The sequence below is a fragment of the Chiloscyllium punctatum genome, chromosome 18, assembly GCF_047496795.1.
Source record: "Chiloscyllium punctatum isolate Juve2018m chromosome 18, sChiPun1.3, whole genome shotgun sequence".
NCBI lineage: Eukaryota > Metazoa > Chordata > Chondrichthyes > Orectolobiformes > Hemiscylliidae > Chiloscyllium > Chiloscyllium punctatum.
Genome location: NC_092756.1, coordinates 51,736,289 through 51,743,422, shown reverse-complemented (window position 1 = coordinate 51,743,422; position 7,134 = coordinate 51,736,289). Strand labels below are relative to the sequence as shown.

General features: G+C 42.8%; 1 non-coding gene across 1 annotated transcript; it reads left to right on the top strand.

Annotated features, from left to right (window-relative positions):
- The first annotated feature begins 4,886 nt into the window (after window positions 1-4,886).
- trnas-gcu (transfer RNA serine (anticodon GCU)) lies at window positions 4,887-4,968 on the top strand. Its single transcript has one exon. It is a non-coding gene; the product is annotated as a tRNA-Ser (tRNA).
- Window positions 4,969-7,134: the final 2,166 nt, after the last annotated feature.

Genomic DNA, 7,134 nt, shown 5'->3' with positions numbered 1-7,134 from the left:
AGATACATGTGGGAGTCGGAGGGCTTGTAGTATATATCTGTAATTAGTCAGTCGCCAGAGTCGGTGATGGAGAGGTCCAGGAAGGAGAGGGAAGTTGCTAAGATGATCCAGATAAATTTGAGGTCGGAGTGGAAGGTGTTGTTAACTTTGGTGAGCTATTCAACCTCCTCGTTGGAGCACCAAAGTGGCCGAAAACATTCATCAATATAGCATAGGAACAGGTGGAGGATGGTGCCTGTGCAACTGCGAAAGATGGACAGTTCCGCGTATCTGACAAACAGGCAGGCAGAGCTAGGTCCTATGCGGGTGCGCATGGCTACCAGTTTCGATGGTGGAAGTGGGAGAATTGGAAAGAGAAGTTGTTGATTGTGAGGACCAGTTCAGCCAGGTGGATGAAGATGTCGGTGGAAAGGCACTGGTTGGGATGCTGTGAGATTAAGAAATGGAAGGCTTGCAGACTTCTGTCACGCAGATGGATTTGTACAGGGACTGGATGTCCATGGTGAAGATGACGCGTTGTGGGTTAGTGAAAAGAAATTCTTGGAGGAGGTGAAGTGCATAGGGGTGTCACGAATGTGTCACGAGTGGGCATTTCCTGAACTGGGGAGAGAGGATTGTGTCGAGGTTGGAAGAGATGATTCGGATGGGACAGGCTCAGGATGAGAGAATAGGTCGACTGGGGCAGTCAGGTTTGTGAATCTTAGGAAGGAGTTAGAATCGGGGAGTGCGCGGTTCACAGACAATGAGGTTGAAGGTTGTGGATGGGAGATGCCCAGAGGTGATGAGATTGTGGATGGTCTGGGAAATGATAGTTTGGTGAGGGGAGGAGTGTTTGTGATCGTGGTCTGTAGGAGCAGGTGCCTGCGAGTTGGCACCTGGCTTCAGCTTTGTTCCTCTGCCCGACTCACAAACCGAATTCCTGATGAATGGCTTATGCCTAAATCGTCCATTCTCCTGCTCCTCGGATGTTGCCTGACCTGCTGTGCTTTTCCAGTACAACACACTCCACTCATTCGTTGTTACTGTCTCATTTCACACGACCAGATCCATGCCGTCTGTTTAATTCTAATGAGCACTGTTCTCATGAACTCTGACCAAATCTGCCAATCTGAAACAAAAACAGAAATTGCTGTAAAATCACAGGTGTGCTGGCAGCATCTGTGCAGATGAATCACAGTTAACGTTTCACATCCATTGGGTCCGTCTCTCCACAGATGCTGCCAGACGTCCTGAAATATTCCAGCAACGTCTGTTTTTGTTTGATTGTCAGCATCAGCAATTTTTTTCATCTTGTTTTCTTATTTTCTGCCAATATGATTTGGCTAAAGATTACGTTAAATGTTTTAAATATGACTGTGCTGGAACTGCCAGATTCCACCAGCCGGCTACTTTTATTTGGTTCACGTGACCAATGCCTTTCCACTTGGTCACCGCGCCCTACAGCTGCACTGCAAATAAATTGACAAAATTGTGGCATTCTCTCGGATTGGAAATCAGGAGGGAGATTGATTGAAATTATTGAAAACTTAAGATAAACTGATAAAATACGGGATATAAAACGGGAAACTGAAAGGGAAAGAGAGAACAGCGAATGATAATTTTTTTAACAAAACTGAAATATAATTGCTCAAGATTCAGAAAGTGCTTTCATCCACAAACATACCATAATATGGAATGTAATTTTTGGGACAAACAATGCAAGCAGATTGCAAAATCGTAGTTTTAAACTCTTGCTGCAATTGTTTTGGTTTTAATGATCGCACACATGGGATTCAGTGCTGCAATGATCTGATAAAATGGAAAAGGAATTCCTTGCCTTTGAGGATACGTGGGCAAATTTCACTGATTCATCCCAGTAATGGCAGGACTGTCCTCTGGAAGCGTATGAGTAAATTCTTTCAATGTTCCATGGAGTTTCGACTGAATGGTGAAGGGAATGTCTCCATTCACTAATTAATCATTCAGTAGAATTCAATACAGAGACCCATGAAATGATGAACAAATTGAACAATGACACGAACATACGATACACTATAGCTCCGAGAATAACTATGTGAAAACTGTTGATTTCAGATTCACGGTGGCCTTTAGTGATAGCATTTACTGTCCAGAACCAGTCTGCACTGGAATGATGGGAGACACCCTATGAAGTATTTGAACTTCAGTCGCCTTTAGAAATAGCTGAGACTGACTCAGGACATGGGGATTTAGAGATGTTGGCCTTACAAACCTTTCAGACATTCCGTGGAAGAAGAAAGGAAGACATAGAAAATTCTCGTCTCCATGGAGACGATGTTCATGAACTGATTAGATAGTAATTTACCTTATTGGAGTTTATAAATAGAGGAGTCATATTTAAAAAGCAAAGAGTTCATAGCGTAACTGTAAAATCTTTTGGTCACTCTCAGTGGGTACATTGTGTATAATCCTTGTCCTCATTCTTCACCAAAAACATGTGAAGAAGTTAGAAAGAGCAGAGACGCTGTTTCCTGGATAGCAAGATATTAGCAAGCCAAGTGACGTTGTTTACTGAGACATAAAAATATCAGAAAGGATACAAACGGGATGATAGAAAGAATGAAGGAATTTATTCACGAGATTTGGAAATGCTGGAGCAGAAACACGCAAGTTTGATGTCAACAAATGAGATTTTCACATAACGCGAGGTTTGAATGAGTAAATCGGGGAAAGTCCCTCTTTCTCGTGAATAGATAACTTTAGTTAGAGCTGGAAAACCATTAGTGAATGATTAACAAAAGTTTGGATGAGAGTGTCTTCCACTCAATAGAGTTATTTAAATCGTGAACGACTTTCCAGAAATAAAACGTAGAAGCTGATTTCACAGTGTTTTAAAAGATACACGAACAAACGTTCAAGGAGAGAATTTACCATTGAGTGAAAGTCAGTGTGGTTGCGTGACAATTTAGAATTTGTTGACTTCAGACACAAAGATATTTCATGAACACGTACAACTGAATAAGACTGAGTATAAAAAGTTCATGGATTGGTAAGGTATGGCGTATTATTCAAGGTGAAACTCTGTAAATGGAGCTCATGCCCTAAAATAACTGCAGACGGAAGTGATATCCCAATGAGTAGGAATTGAATCGTCACTTGGAGAGGCAACACCTACTTTAAAGATTTGACCACATTCACATGATGATATGTATATTTCGTACATTCTTAACTCCACCCAAGAAATCCACCAAGAAGACTCTGTCCTTTTGTATTGTTAACCCTCTGTACTTCTCTGCAGCACACCATTTCAGATAAAATATGCTCTGACCAAAATTCAGTTCAATACAATATTCAAACGGTCCTATGTGATTTTTTTTTATTATTGCAATAACCTTTGTGAATTTGCAACAAACTCTGTCATATGAAACCAGTTCAATATCTATTTTCCCGGAATTTAACGCAGTGCACATGGGAAACGTTATCCATCCGCTGAAAAAACACCTTCGGCTCTCTCTCCACACATGTCTCTTCACGTTTTCGATACTTGCAGTTTGTTTGTTGATCAAGGAGTCATTATCCAAAAAAGGTTGTTTCTCAATCCAAAAACACGAGTATTTTCCCATAAACTTGGCTTTGCTCAATATCACCTTCTGTCCGTATCCCTCAACACGACGACAAATTGAAACTGCTCCATGTGAGGCTCAATATTAAACCTTCGGCACTGCACAGCCCACTGTACTGGAACAGAGATACCGTGCACTGGTCACCTTCAGCACAGGAGCAACACATTAATGCTTACCTCCACATTCCTTGTTTTACCTGAACGTTTGGGAAACCGAGTTTCTCTGATTCCATGGCTAGTAACGGGGATTATATGATCATCTTCACCAGTGGTTCTGTCCCCGAGTGAGGAAAGTGGTGAGGTACTTATTGTAAAGATGGGTAGATTGATGAAATGTACAATTTCATCTTTTGCCTTCACTCACCCATGAGCTTTTTATTTTGTTTTGCATCTGTAGAAATCTTAAAATCTTCATCTTGAATAGGCTCAATGACTGATCTCCATTGTGTCTCTGGCATCAAATTCCAAAATATAAACCCCCTCTGAATCCTTCCACCGCAGTCCGCTGTTTGGGAAGTATTCCTGTTGTGGGAAATCCACTTCCCGGTGTGTCACCTGCTGCTCCCAGCATGCGCACTGGCACTGCACTCATATTCCTTCTGACACTTGCTCACTGTGTTGCTGTGATCATCCAGTGACTTGGTGTCGCACGGCCCAGGAAAATGATACAGATCAAGGTTTTTGCATTGTTGAATTCAATTGTCAGTTTAGCCTTATTTTGGATTTTCAAATTGTCTGTTCTGTACACAAGTGCGTGTCAAAAACATCTGAGCGGAAGTTAGGTGTTCCGAATAATGACATTGAGCACTATGCACTCTCCTCCAGTCTGGAAAGCAATTCCTCACAGGCAATTTAATAGACAATAGATAACAGGTGCAGGAGTAGGCTATTCTGCCCTTCGAGCCAGCACCACCATTCATTATGATCATGGCTGAACATCCTCGATCTGTATCCTGTTCCTGCCTTATCCCCATAACCCTTGATTCCACTATCCTTAAGAGCTCTATCCAACTCTTTATTGAAAGAACACCTCCTGCTGTCTCGGGTTCTTCATTCCGTTGACTTCAAATCTTCACAGAATTCAACAGACCTTGTTACATATTCATTTCCTCATTTTTGTTCAGATCACTGTGTGCATAGTGTGACAGTGGGAGTGCACTTGCCCCACAACCCAGGGGTCAGACCATAGTCTTGGAACCGTACTGTGTTATTTATCATTTTACCAACACCAGGGAGAAATATCTGCTGCTCTGCATAATTTACCCAATTCAATTATTCATAAGGTCATAGCCGCTGCAGGGTCTGTGACGAGGTGGCCGAGAGGTTAAGGCGATGGACTGCTAATCCATTGTGCTCTGCACGCGTGGGTTCGAATCCCACTCTCGTCGCTGTCATCAATGGCATTTTCGTGGTGCTGTTTCCAGATGATCACCGCTGTCATATTGGAACTGGAACGCTCATGGTCAGTTTATATGCATTTACGCTATTACAAAATTTCAAAGAATGGTCTGAGCCTGTTGACTAAACTGTATTGAAATGTAGATTGCATTGGGATAATGAAAGGGAGTGCGGTTTCCTTTTGCAAATCAAGTTGCTGTGAACGTTTTTTTCGTATGAAAGACATCCAGGAAAATCAAATAACGAGAGCTGCGAAGTGCATGTTTATGCAAAGGAATTCTTAATGAACGTTTCGTCAGATGAAATCTGACGGAGGTTGAGTAGAAGTAATTCATCCTGGTGAGAAGAGCACAGCGAGACAGCACAAAATGATGGCGATATTTCAAAGGGGCAGGGCGTGGGTGTAGGGGCACTGAGAACTGGCTGTAAATGCACAGTGGAGAATTGCCAATGTGGGTGCCGTGCATGGGCACGGAAAGACTTACACATTGGTCTCCCCCTCGCCCCTTGCTCTCGCCATTGATGAATGCTGGACATAGGCACAGATAAAAACAACATGTGGGAAGCAAGCTCCCTCTCGTTATGCACACACTGGATACATCACATTGAACTATGAACAACTGGAGAAATCAGCATGTTACCATTGGGGAGTGAAACTAAACTGTGGATCAATAACCGCAGATTCATGCAACATAAACATGAATAATAATTTAAAATGTAGGGTGTAGGTTTGCTTGCTCAGCTGTAGATTTGATATCCAGACGTTTCATTACTTGGCTAGGTAACATCATCATCAGTGGCGACCTCCAAGTGAAGCGAATCTGTTGTCTCCTGCTTTCTATTTATATCTTTCTCATCGATGGGGTTCCTGGGGTTTGTGGTGATGTCATTTCCCTTTCGTTTTCTAAGGGGTTGATAGATGGCATCGAGATCTATCTGTTTGTTTAGGGCGTTGTTGGTGGAGTGCCAGGCCTCTATGAATTCTCGGGCGTGTCTTTGATTAGCCTGTCCCAGGATAGATGTGTTGTCCCAGTCGAAATGGTGGTATTTTTAATCCGTGTGTCGGGCTACGAGGGAGAGAAGGTCGTGTCTTTTTTTGGCGAGCTGGTGTTCGTATATCCTGGTGGCTAACGTTCTTCCTGTTGTCTTACGTAGTAGTTGTGACAGTCCTTGCATGGAATTTTGTAGATGACGTTGGTTTTGTCGGTGGATTGTTCTGGTTCTTTTAAGTTTGTTAGGTTTTGTTTGAGAGTGTTGGTGGGTTTGTGTGCTACTCGGATTCCGAGGGGTCTTAGTAGTCTGGCTGTCATGTCTGAAACTTCTTTGATGTATGGTAAGGTGGTTATGGTTTCTGGCTGTGTTTGGTCTGCTTGTCGTGGTTTGTTCTTGAGGAATGTGTGGACTGTATTTTTTGAGTATCTGTTCTTCTCGAATACATTGTAAAGGTGGTTTTCCTCTGTTTTCCGAAGTTCGTCTGTGCTGTAGTGTGTGGTGGCTCGTTGGAATACTGTTCTGACGCAGCTTCGTTTGTGTGTGATGGGATGGTTAATGGTGTAGTTAAGTATTTGGTCAGTGTTTGTCGGTTTTCTGTATGCACAGGTTTGTAGTTCTCCGTTGTCCTTTCTTTCTAAGGTGTCATTCAGGAATGCGAGTTTGTTGTCGGTTTCTTCCTCCTTGTTGAACTTTATGCCTGTGAGAGTGTGGTTGATGATGTTAAATGTCGTTACTATCTTGTTTCGTTTTGTGATGACAAAGGTGTCATCTGCGTAGCGGACCCAGATTTTGGTTTGATTGTTGCTAGGGCTGTTTGTTCTAGTCTTTGCATTACCGCTTCTGCTATGAATCCTGATCGCGGAGATCCCATGGATGGGCCGTTGGGGGTTTGTTTGTAGACTATGTTGTTGAAAGTGAAGTGGGTGGTGAGGCACAGGTCCACAAGCTTCATGATGTTTTCGTTGGTAATGTGATTGATGGTGGTTGGTGTGTGTGATGGTCTCTTCTAAAAGTGTGTTTCCTTTGCCAGGTCGATGTTGATGAAGGTGAACAGTGCTATTATGTCGAATGAGACCATTGCTTCCCCTTCCTCTACTATGGTGTTTTTGATGATTTTTAGGAATTCCTGGGTGGAGTGGATGGAGTGCTGTGACTCTTCTATG